At 42.3% G+C, this 13,611-nt stretch overlaps 1 protein-coding gene across 3 annotated transcripts in view; it reads left to right on the top strand.

The window, feature by feature from the left end:
- The window catches only part of LOC118386320 (glutamate receptor ionotropic, kainate 4-like), a 440,995-nt gene that overhangs the window by 261,992 nt on the left and 165,392 nt on the right, over window positions 1-13,611 (top strand). The window lies entirely within an intron of this gene.

Raw genomic sequence — 13,611 nt, 5'->3', positions numbered from 1 at the left:
TTCTCCAACACTTTGTTTTTGCATTATTTAAACCAAATTGAACATGTTTCATTATTTATTTGAGGCTAAATTGATTTTATTGATGTTAAGTTAAAATAAGTGTTCATTCAGTATTGTTGTAATTGTCATTATTACAAATAAAATAAAATAAAGGTCCGCTTAATCGGTATAGGCTTATTTTGGCCTCCAATAATCGGTATCGGTGTTGAAAAATCATAATCGGTCGACCTCAAGTTCTGACGCTCAACAGTCGGCTAGATGAGGGAGTCACCATCACGTCAGACAGGGAAGACCCTGTGTGCTGATGCATTGGATTAACTCTATGTGGACGAAGGAGGTCATTTTCCACTGTGCACTCAGGTGTGTTATTAACATTGTGCAGTGCACTCTGATTGGCGGGCGAAGGGTGTCGACAGGTGTGTTTGCGTGTGTGTGTGTTCATTAGTGATAATCTTATCAATTGTGGCCACTAGTACTGTACCCCAAAATGTGTTATTTTATGTCAGTAGTGCCAGAATCAGATCGTCATGGCATTTCCTGGGGCGTGGCTCAATACAAAGCATGGCTCAATTATTAGATACAGTACCGCTCCGTTGTGGGAAACCAACGTATCTCATGCCTTGACTGACGCCCTATGTTCTGCTTCCTCCTCTCCCTTTAACAGAAAGAAATTCACTGATTGCACGCAAACACATTGGCACACACACGTACACGCACACACACTTATACCTTAACATTTGACATTTGAGTCATTTAGCAGACGCTCTTATCCAGAGTGCATACATTTTCATAGTTTTTTCTTAACCCCATTAACTACCAGCTTCTTCCCACTGCCTGGTGGGGTGTTGAGTAAGCGCACCATTAGGAGGTGGGAAATGAAATGCAAATAAAAGCAGTATGCCCACCTCTCTACCGTGGCGAGGTGATCCGAGCCCCCATGCCTTGCAGGCTGATGTGTGTGTTTGGTGCAAGATGTGCCAGACAACAATGCCCAAGGCCTAGTTGAGCTGTAAAAGGGGGATGACCGGGGCCTGGCAGGGGCCTGGCACATCTGGAGGGGGTTGTGCATCAGGAAGCCTCGCCAGCGTCTCTCCACAGGGAGCAGTTGGACTGGATGGGTTGGCGTGGTGGTGGTTCCCAGAGCCATTCACGAGGCTGAGCAGTGGGGTGAAAGCTGCTTGACACCGACAGCAGGTAGCCTAGTAGTTAAGAGCGTTGGGCCAGTAACCGAAAAGTTGCTGGTTCAAATCCCAGAGCTGAAAAATATGTCGACGTGCCCTTGAGCAAGGCACTTAACCCTAATTGCTCCTGTAAATCACTCTGAATGAGACTGTCTGCTAAAATGTCAATGTAAAAATGTTATGTATTACATACCGGTTTTATGTGATACTTAAGTTACAATGAAATCGATCTTCCACTCCAAATGACCCGCTGATGAAAAGAGAGGCTAATTCTCCAGCTTTACCAGGTCTCCCTAAAAACAATTGTTTTTTAACCTCAAGGGACTATTCTGGTTGCATGAAGGCTAAATGAAATAATTTGATTACAAGAATAGTAATTTATGTGTTGCATTGTTAGGTTCGAAATGAACCTATTAAAACTCACGGACGCTTAATAAAGCTCAAACCAAGTTTATTCACCCACGCTCTCCCTCAGTGACATGAATAAGTATATTTCATATTCTCAGAACCCAACAGCATAAAGAATATGGTGTAACAATGGGGCTAGGCCTGGCAGCAGATGGTGATAGTTGACCTGGCCATCTTTTCATTAGACCCTCAGCCAACAAGTCATAACGGAGGGGACATATGGTTGAGGATATGTATGATACTGAACCCACTTAACATCTAACCCCATGTACAGTTAACATTGTGTCTTGCAAATTAGCAGGATGATTGATTGGGACAAGAAGCAGACCAAAGCAACCAGGGGTTTGTTTCTGGAATCTAACTTCGTGGTGGTATATTATTTTTCTCGACGACTCAGACAGAACAGTACAGTGGCTAAGATGTTGAGAGAAATAATGTGCGCTTTTAGCTGCAATGGTTTTAGGAAACTCACCATAGACTCAGGGGTGAAAGTAAGGCGGTATGGTTCGGTAAATAGTGGGGGTAAGCCATACCGGTAAAAGACGAGCTGGCCCTGTGACAATAATGAAAACAAAATGTCAAGAAAACGGTAGACTATTACCAGGGTTGGGGAGTAACTGATTACATGTACATGCGCTCTTGCAACAGCTGCATAGTGTGGATCCCAGCCTATTGAAAAGTAGGGCTTTTATTGCTCAATCTAATTCATGCTGATAAAATATATATATACATAGGCCTAATGGACATATGCTCAAACTCGCACACTTTTGATAGACTTAAAGGTGCAATCTGTAGTTGCTATGTCCATTTTTTGACTTATATACAGTCACAATCAAAGGTGCGGACAGCAGTGGAGGCATTAATTATGTCCTAATGACAATCGGCAAATATCATTACACTTTTTGAATTGTTTTGTGTAACAGATGTCTCTTTCTAGGGTCAAAACTTTGGTTTTAGAAGTGGGGGGAGGGCATCATTTATTAAATGTTTTTGTCATATAACTACCCGACTGCTCGGAGGCGTCCGCATGGTCCTAAAGCACACTGTTGCCCTGTTTTGTATCACATTCCAATGGTAGAATTGAGGGAGACAAAAATGCAATTTCAGAATGTGGGGGGACATGTCCCCACCGTCCCCAGTGAAAGTTGCGACCCTGTCTCTTTCCATTCACCACTGAGTTTGGTGGCTTGAAATAGGTTGTGGGTGGATGAACGTGCAGGGGTAGCCTAGTAAAGGAGCCCTTTGAAGTAATTGACAATCAGATGACAACGTCATAACTGGTTGCGTTCATGCCACAATAAAAGGTAATACATCTTTATGACTAGGCCCACAGAGGTGCTATTGAATTAATAGGGATTCTAAATATAATTCTATGATTAGTCCCCAGTTTGACATGGGCTGGATTTTCCGAGCTGAACTGACCAAGACCCACCTCCAACAACATGTACACTACTGTTCAAAAGTTTGGGGTCACTTAGAAATGTCCTTGATATTTATAGAAAAGCAAATGTTTTGTCAATTAAAATAACATCAAATTGATCAGAAGTACAGCAGAAGTAAATTACTATTGCAGCTGGGAAGGGCGGATTTTGTATGGAATATCTACATACAGCTTCATTAAATAGTACCCGCAAAACACCAGTCTCAACGTCAACAGTGAAGAGGGGGCTCCGGGATGCTGACCTTCTAGGCAGAGTTGCAAAGAAAGAGCCATATCTCAGACTGGCCAATAAAAAGAAAAGATTAAGATGGGCAAAAGAACACAGACACTGGACAGAGGAAGACTCGGGGGAAAAAGTGTCATGGAAAAACAAGTTTGAGGTGTTCGGATCACAAAGAAGAACATTAGTGAGACGCAGAAAAAATGAAAATATGTTGGAGGAGTGCTTGACGCCATCTGTCAAGCATGGTGGAAGCAATGTGATGGTATGGGGTGCTTTGGTGGTGGTAAAGTGGGAGATTTGTACAGGGTAAAAAGGATTGTGATGGAAGGCAGGCTATCACTCCATTTTGCAAAGCCATGCCATACCCTGTGGACGGCGCTTAATTGGAGCCAATTTCCTCCTACAACAGGACAATGACCTAAAGCACAGCTCCAATCTATGCAAGAACTATTTAGGGAAGAAGCAGTCAGCTGGTATTCTGTCTATAATGGAGTGACCAGCACAGTCACCGGACCTCAACCCTTTTGAGCTGTTGTGGGAGCAGCTTGACCGTATGGTACTTAAGAAGTGCCCATCAAGCCAATCCAACTTGTGGGAGGTGCTTCAGGAAGCATTGAAATCTCTTCAGAACACCAAAGGTGTACAAGGCTGTAATTGCTGCAAATGGAGGATTCTTTGACAAGAGCAAAGTTTGAAGGACACAATTATTATTTCAATTAAAAATCATTATTTATAACCATGTCAATTTCTAGACTATATTTCCTACTCATTTTGCAACTCACATACATGAGTATGTTTTCATGGAAAACAAGGACATTTCTAAGTGACGCCAAACTTTTGAATGGAAGTGTATATATATATATATATTTTTTAAATTATGTGTATTTATTTTAGCTAAACAGGTGGGGCTCGAAACAGGTGGCTTTATTTCAAAATATAAAGCAAACAATGGCTATAATTTTTTTAACCTTTTCTGTAAGGTTATGGCATACTCCCACTCAATTTGACTGTACAGCATGCATGGTGACAGTATTGTAGGATTTGGCTACACTGACAAATCTATGGATACCATAATAGTGTCTTTCAAACAGATAGGTCTACCTTTTTTATAGGAAGAAATAGGCTCCAACACAGCCCTCCTGTTGTTAGTGAAGTCAAATTAAAAAGAAGACAATTGTTTTCATTAATTATTTCAGCACCATTTGCTGCTTACCTCTGTTTGATTACGCCAACGCTGCTCCAAAGCTGATGTCTGCCCATTTGCCTTTTAAGATTACTTTCTCTTGCACTCTCTCTCCTCATTAATAAGTTGATATTTAAAAAGTGTCTCATGACATTGTAATACATTTGGTCTATGGGCTACAAAAAAAGCCTAATTGGGTACTACTCTTTCTACCGTAGGCTACATAATTTATGTTAAATTAATTTGACGAAGCGTTGGTGGAGAGCCAAGCCCCCTGGAGAGTTGTGCTGGGCATGGACTAGCTAAATATTTTGCTCCCTAACTTTGGCAAAGTGGGGACTGCTTTACATGGGGCGGCATCAGCGCTCACCAAGTATATAGCCCAAATGCCACTGAGTGAGAACAGTTATTGTTTGGGGCAGAATAATGTACTGTACACTTATAGGGTCTTGTGAGGCATCTGTTTCTCAAACTAGACACTAATGTACTTATCGTCTTGCTCAGTTGTGCACCGGGGCCTCCCACTCCTCTTTCTATTCTGGTTAGAGACACTTTGCGCTGTTCTGTGAAGGGAGTAGTACACAGCGTTGTACGAGATCTTCAGTTTCTTGGCAATTTTATGTTATTTTAAATGGGCAAAAAATTTGATTTTCTTTAAAAAACAAGGACATTTCTAAGTGACCCCAAACATTTGGAAGGTAGTGTATATAAACTCAGCAAAAAAAGAAATGTCCCCTTCTTTCAAAGATAATTTGATCTTCATTGTTAAAGGGTTTAAACTCTGTTTCCCATGTCCATAATGTGAGACGCGTAAGACGGTGCTACAGGGAGAAAGGATGGACAGCTGATCGTCTTCGCAGTGGAAGACCACGTGTAACAACACCTGCACAGGATCGGTACATTCGAACATCACACATGCACAGGATGGCATCAGCAACTGCCCGAGTTACACCAGGAACGCACAATCCCTCCATCACTGCTCAGACTGTCCACAATAGGCTGACAGAGGCTAGACTGAGGGCTTGTAGGCCTGTTGTAAGGCAGGTCCTCTCCAGACATCACCGGCAACAATGTCGCCTATGAGCACAAACCCACCGTCGCTGGACCAGACAGGACGGCAAAAAGTGCTCTTCACTGACGAGTCGTGGTTTTGCCCCTCCAGGGGTGATGGTCGGATTCTTGTTAATCGTCGAAGGAATGAGCATTACTCTGAGGCCTGTACTCTGGAGCGGGATCGATTTGGAGGTGGAGGGTCCGTCATGGTCTGGGGCAGTGTGTCACAGCATCATTGGGCTGAGCTTGTTGTCATTGCAGGCAATCTCAACGCTGTGCATTACAGGGAAGACATCCTCCTCCCTCATGTAGTACCCTTCCTACAGGCTCATCCTGACATGACCCTCCAGCATGACAATGCCACCAGCCATACTGCTCATTCTGTGTGTGATTTCCTGCAAGACAGGAATGTCAGTGTTTTGCCATGGCCAGCCTAAGAGCCCGGATCTCAATCCCATTGAGCACGTCTGGGACCTGTTGGATTGGAGGGTGAGAAATGTCCAGGAACCTCCAGGTGCCTCCTCCAGGTGCCTTGGTGGAAGAGTGCATTTCACACCAGGAACTGGAAAATCTGGTGCAGTCCACGAGGAGGAGATGCACTGCAGTACTTAATGCAGCTGGTGGCCACAACAGATACTGACTGTTACTTTTGATTTTGCCCCCCTTTGTTCAGGAACACATTATTCCATTTCTGTTAGTCACATGTCTGTGGAACTTGTTCAGTTTATGTGTCAGTTGTTGAATCTTGTTAAGTTCGTTAAGTTCTTGTTAATCTTGTTAAGTTCTTTGTTAAGTTCGCTGAAAATAAACGCAGTTGACAGTGAGATTACATTTATTTTTTTGCTGAGTGTCACGTTCTGACCTTAGTTCCTTTGTTTTGTCTTTGTTTTAGTATGGTCAGGGCGTGAGTTGGGGTGGGCAGTCTGTTCTTTTTCTATGATTTGGGATTTCTCTGTTTGGCCTGGTTCTCAATCAGAGAGATCTGTCAATCGTTGTCCCTGATTGGGAACCATACTTACGCAGCCTGTTTTCACCATTGATTTGTGGGTGATTATTTTCTGTTGAGTGTTTGTATTCTGCACCAGACAGAACTGTTTTGGTTTCGTTCGTTCACTTTGTTGTTTTGTTCATTGTTCAATTTCTTTATTAAAAATATGGACACTTACCACGCTGCGCATTGGTCCTCACCTTCTTCCACCACAGACGACAGTTACACTGAGGGTATATACACACACACCCTACCGGTAAAAAGTTTGGAAATGTCACGGATCGCTAGGAGTGGTGGGTGTAGAGTCAGGCGCAGAGAGCAGTGCTTCCAATGAATATGTTTTATTCAGCTGGGTCCAGCCAACAACCAGGCAAAATGGCAAAAAAACGATAATTCCCCAAACAGGGAAAATAACGGCGAGCAACCACGTAAGAGCAAAAAAAGAACACACCACTGACATAAAGGATGAGCCCGCACAAAAGCAGGACCTGGGAGTTTAAATAGCCCCTAATTAACAACAAATAAGATACAGGTGAAAACAATCAAGACAAAACCAACAGAAAAGAAAAGGAATCGGTGGCAGCTAGTAGACTGGTGACGGCGACCGCCGAGCGCCACCCGAACAGGGAGAGGAGCCACCTTCGGTGGAAGTCGTGACAGGGCACACCTACTCATCCAAGGGTTTTTCTTTATTTTTATTATTTTCTACATTTTAGAATCATTGTGAAGACATCATAGCTGTGAAATTACACATGGAATCATGTAGTAACGAAAAAAGTGTTAAACAAAAAGATTCTTCAAATAGCCACCCTTTTGCTTGATGACAGCTTTGCACACTCTTGGCATTCTCTCAACCAGATTCATGAGGTAGTCACCTGGAATGCATTTCAATTAACAGGTGGGCCTTCGTAAAAGTTCATTTGTGGAATTTCTTTCCTTCTTAATGTGTTTGAGCCAAGTTGTGTTGTGTTCTGACAAGGTATACGGAAGATAGCCCTATTTGGTAAAAGACCAAGTCCATACTATGGCAAGAACAGCTCAAGTAAGCAAAGAGAAATGACAGTCTATCATTTCTTTAAGACATGAAGGTAAGTCAATCTGGAAAATGTCAAGAACTTTGATAGTTTCTTCAAGTGCAATTGCAAAAACCATCAAGCGCTATGATGAAACTGGCTCTCATGAGGACCGCCACAGGAAAGGAAGACCCAGAGTTACCTCTGCTGCAGATAAATTCATTAGAGTTACCAGCCTCAGAAATTGAAGCCGAAATAAATGCTTCACAGATTTCAGGTAACAGACACATCTCAACATCAACTGTTCAGAGGAGACTGCGTGAATCAGGCCTTCATGGTCGAATTGCTGCAAAGACACCACTGCTAAAGGACACCAATAATAAGAAGAGACTTGCTTGAGTCAAGAAACAAAGCAATGGACATTAGGCCGGTGGAAATCTGTGTTTTGAGATTTTAGATTTTTGGTTCCAACCGCTGTCTTTGTGAGTCACAGAGTAGGTAAACGGATGATCTCCGCATGTGGTTCCCACTGTGAAACACAGAGGAGAAGGGGTGATGGTGTGGTGGTGCTTTGCTGCTGACACTGTCTGTGATTTATTTAGATTTCATGGCACACTTAACCACACCTCTAGGCTGTGTAAGGGCTATTTGACCAAGAAGGAGAGCGATAGAGTGCTCCATCAGATGACTTGGCCTCCACAATCACCCAACCTCAACCCAATTGAGATGGTTTGGGAAGGGTTGGACCACAGAGTGAAGGAAAAGCAGCCAAGTGCCAGAGAATGCCAAGAGTGTGCAAAGCTGTCATCAAGGCAAAGGTTGGCTACTTTGAAGAATCTCAAATATAAAAAATATTTTGATATCTTTAAAACTCTTTTGGTTACTACATGATTCCATATGTGTTATTTCATAGTTTTGATGAAATAACTTCCCTATTATTTGAATGTTGAAAAAAGTTCAAATAAAGTAAAACCCCTTGATTGGGTCGGTGTGTCCAAAGTTTGGACTGGTACTGTATATATAAATATGGCATTTAGCAGGTTTTATCCAAAGCGGCTTACAGTCATGCCTTCATACATTTTTGTACTGGTGGTCCCAGCGGGCATCGAACCCACGACCCTCGTCATTGCTGGCGCCATGCTCAACCAACTATAAAGTCTAATGGGGGTTTTATTTTTCTCCCCCCTCTGGAGATATCCATCCATGACCATTACTCCCTCACTCTATCCTATGATATGGTGAGCTATTTGCCTGCATCCACATAGCAGCACACAAATGTGAATGGGAGTATTATTTTATACCACGTTTTTTTGTACTCAGAAAGGCAGAGGGTCAAATAAAGCCTGAACAACATCCGAAACCATGCCTTTAACACAAAACAAATAGAAACACATTCCACCATGACCACTTAAAGATACATGATATCCTCCACATTGAGAATAACATGTGGAGATGTTTTATCGCTGTTCTCTCAGTAGCTGTTATTTCAACGCTGTGCGTTACAGGGAAGACATCCTCCTCCCTCATGTGATACCCTTCCTCCAGGCTCATCCTGACATGATCCTCCAGCATGACAACGTCACCAGTCATACTGCTCGTTTTGTGCGTGATTTCCTGCAAGACAGGAATGCCAGCTCCTCAAATCCACTCACTGTTAAACCCGCCTAAGGAAGCGATCTGTAGACTGTCTGCAAAGGAGGATGCAGGGAGAAGATACATTAATTTTAAAGAAGGCTGGCAGCGGTGTTAAAAATGTCCTCCTCACTCGCTGTGTGTGTGTGTGTGTACCTGTTTATGTTCCTCTGTTTCTGTGTGTGTACCTGTTTATGTGTGGTTGAGCCTCTGATTAAAAACCCAGGCAACAAAAGCAACTTTACAGCTTGTGCCAAGATGAATGGCTGTCCACAGGTGGCAAAGCGGGCCCACACTTTTTTTTAAAGCAGCTGTTTATATGCAATGAATCTTGTACCATTTGTGGACGTATGTGCTAACCCAAGCAGATAGTCGGCCGTGGGCTAATGCTGCTCCAACCGCGCATAGGGCATTAGTCTCAAGGTGCAGGGCAGAGTACCCGGGCAGGTAGCCAGCAAGTGATGGCTGTTCAACAGTCTAATGGCCTGGAGTTAGAAGCTGGTTTTCAGTCTCTCGGTCCCGGCTTGATGCACCTGTACCGTCTCTGTCTGCTAGATGGTAGCAGAGGGAACAGACTATGACTCGGGTGGCTGAAGTCCTTGGTTAGGTGTAGGTGTGCGTGTGTGCAAAGTGTGTGTGTAATGTAATTCACCATTCAAACCATAGGAGCTGTGTGCATAATTGCAGAACATTACTTTTGCATGCCACTGGTGTAACACTTAATCTCAGGGGGATTATTATTAATCAGAAATTAATTCAGGATCCCGGCCCCTATGTACTGTAGCTATAGCAACACTTACAACAGAAACAAAGCCAAACTGTGGACTACAGTCAAATCGTAGAAATCTTTCAAAATGCAATCCTGTTGCATGGCGGCGACTTGAAGGTTGTGTCCCAAATGACACAGTCTTGATGAACAACCCAGTGAGAGAGAGAGAGCGATTTAAACAGCTCTGTCACCAGTGAAATGTGATGTGTATCTGTGGTGTGCCATGATGGCGGTGGTGGGAAAATAACAAACCCTTGGTCGGGTCAGAACAAGGCTCAGGAGAGACCATTACTCTACGCTAGCAGGCTACACTGGTGTGAAAGTGAATCCAACTGAATTCCATCCCCCACAATCCTCAATCCTGCTCTGAGTATTTCTTGCCTAGTTTCTTCGATTAAAGTCTCTGGGTGCTCGTCCAACGCACTGGAGTGGATCGCAATGCATAGTCCGTACTGTTGTTGGCCGAGGGCCAAAAAGAAAGGCACCTTTTCTTTAATGAGCCAGTAGCAAATTTGCAACTTTCACTGAGGTTATTTGTTATTTTGTATAGAAGTTGTGTTTTCTGCTAAGTAGGAGAATGGTGATCATGATGAACAGAATGGAGGATAGCTTACCCTGCTATATGATCTAAATCAGAATCACACAACAATGCTAACCAATTGTCGAGTCTGTAAAAGGCGATAGAGATTTCCCATTTTCTACAACAGTATTATAATACGGTACACGACACTCACACAGATAGGTGGGTAACAGTATACATTAACTGTATGTTCAGAATCATACATGTGACATACATTATAAACTCAGCAAAAAAAAGAAACGTTCTCTCACTGTCAACTGCGCTTATTTTCAGCAAACTTAACATGCGTAAATATTTGTATGAACATAAGATTCAACAAGAGCACTTTTTGCCAGTTACATCGGGTCCAGTGACGGTGGGTTTGTGCCCATAGGCGACATTGTTGCCAGTGATGTCTGGTGAGTACCTGACTTACAACAGGCCTACAGGCCCTCAGTCCAGCCTCTCTCAGCCTATTGCGGACAGTCTGAGCACTGATGGAGGGGATTGTGCGTTCCTGGTGTAACTTGGGCAGTTGTTGTTGCCATCCTGTACCTGTCCTGCAGGTGTGATGTTCGGATGTACCGATCCTGTGCAGGTGTTGTTACACATGGTCTGCCTCTGCGAGGAAAATAAGCTGTCCGTCCTGTCTCCCTGTAGCGCTGTCTTAGGCGTCTCACAGTACGGACATTGCAATTTATTGCCCTGGCCACATCTGCAGTCTTCACGCCTCCTTGCAGCATGCCTAAGACACGTTCACACAGATGAGCCGGGACCCTGGGCATCTTTCTTTTGGTGTTTTTCAGAGTCAGGAGAAAGGCCTCTTTGGTTTCTTAAGTTTTCATAACAGTGACCTTAATTGCCCTACCGTCTGTAAGCTGTTCGTGTCTTAAAGACCATTCCACAGGTGCATGTTCATGAATTGTTTATGGTTCATTGACAAGTATGGGAAACAGTGTTTAAACCCTTTCAATGAAGATCTGTGAAGTTATTTGGATTTTAACGAATTATCTTTGAAAGACAGGGTCCTGAAAAAGGGCCGTTTCTTTTTTTGTTGAATTTAGCTAGCCTACATAGAGTACACTCAATGAAATTGGGAACTGCAGTAGTAGGTAGTAGATCTCCAATTCATTTACAACATTACGGTGCATTTACTCATAGCATTACATATGTGTGTTTGCAAGAGGAATGCCTCCCTTAAGGTGGAACTGACAGTGTTTTAGCAACATGAAATCTTATTAAAATCCCCCAGGTAGTGTACTTATTTGTTTTGTGCATTTTCTGCAAGCGAGCACTTAGATATGGTCAATTTCACGTTTTCATAAATTCTTAGAATGTTTGGGAATTACCTAAATGTAGGCTTTTGTGATAATTCTATAGCAATATAGAATGTGAAAGCATTGCAGTAAATGAAACCTAATAAAAACATTTATCTCGTCTAGGATCAGAGTGTACGCAGACCGGCAAAAGCCACAAAAGACACCTGAATGAATATCTGCAAATATGTAAATACCACGGGAGTCCTCTTACATTTGGGATCTTTAAAATCATGTTTAGGGCTGTTGCGGTATGACTCACACATGAGTCATGATCGCATTAAAATTTCACGTGACCGTTGAGTTGCGTTTTATGCACTCTGGACATGCTTTGGTAGTACCCAACTTGCTAACGCCCATCAGCCTGATAATCAGGGCTCTATTGTCACAACCACTCTGACAGCAATGCAAATTCAATCGAAAATCATATCAAACACTTATCGTCAAAACAGTAGGCCTGTCAGACTTTTAAAACTCACCTCACTGTGATGATCAATTTGAATAAAGAAGTTGAACAGCAGGTTGAAACAGTGTAAGACATGGTTGTTGTGGATGTTGTTTCAAAGCTTAACTCATTCAAAACACCATATGCATATCACAGTTTATTCATATGCATATGAGCACAAGCCCGAAAAGAAAAACCAGAATTAAAATGATGATTGGGCCTTTATTTCGAAATAGCCTACCGCATATTATGCAAGGCAGAAAAACATAAAACTAAACTGATTTAAGATGTCTATGGTTCATAATATGTCTAGCCTATACTCCAAAATTAAACAAATTTGAGTGATCACCTTTGAGTGTGGACTGTTACTGTGCATACTGGATGGCCTGGTTACCTTATGCTATGCTCCAAAATGTCTATCCATGAGTCTTGGAGAGAATGTATAGCCCTAGGCATTGCTGTTGGTTCATTGACTATGCAGAGCAGCTTACAGTTTGCCTACAATTAGTGAATTTGTATTTGATTATGAATAGCCTAGTAATGAGGATTATAAAAACTATTTCCATAATTAATTGGGTGACACATTACCTTTCGCTATACAGAATATCTCACCCACATGCATTTCCATCTCCTCCTTTATTCCGTTCTTGATTGTGCAGACGGGCTGTAAACAGTTTAGTGAAATGTGTTTTGTTGAGAAAACATTTTACTATCGATGTTCTCAAACAGATTTCACTTGGTTTCCCAAATTAAGCACTGGGTACATTGTTGCTGCAGGAACAAGGTTAGAGAGCCCATGGCATACAGAGTTTGGGTGGAATATCACCTGTTGGGCAGCGAGATCATGTTCCTCAAACTGTGGTTGATGTCTGAAGTGAAATAAGTGTTCTTATACATATATACCTGTCTTTTTTCCCCTGCCCATTTGATAATGGGACATTCTAAATCAAAAGTAATTTGACATATTAGTAAAGACAAGATTAAATTGAGAATAGTCTGATGGGTGAAAATATGATAACTTGATGAGAGAACAGCTGTGCGGCCTGAGGCAAGGAACAGAGCTTTTTTTGTCAAATCATCAGTAGCCTATAGTCGCACCATGCAGCCCATATTTTTTTTGATTTCTAAGACATTCTAAAGTTTGCATCATTCACAACTAAAGTTGCCAAATGACTCTAAATCTAACACGAAGGACCTGTTTCAAATGACCACTTTTATAAATAGCCATTTCATATGTGCACCTGCTCTGTAATGGGAAAAAATATCCTTTATATTTTATTCAACTAAGTTGAATTATTTTCTTCTTACTATAAAATCATATGAAATGAAATAATGGCACGGGATTTATAAGCATAAATTCAGCGAAATTAACAAGCCTATAGCCTATGGCATGGAGCATA

Source organism: Oncorhynchus keta, chromosome 1 (assembly GCF_023373465.1).
Source record: "Oncorhynchus keta strain PuntledgeMale-10-30-2019 chromosome 1, Oket_V2, whole genome shotgun sequence".
Taxonomy (NCBI): Eukaryota; Metazoa; Chordata; class Actinopteri; order Salmoniformes; family Salmonidae; genus Oncorhynchus; species Oncorhynchus keta.
Note: the sequence above shows the minus strand (reverse complement) of the source record. Positions and strands in the feature narration are given on the sequence as shown.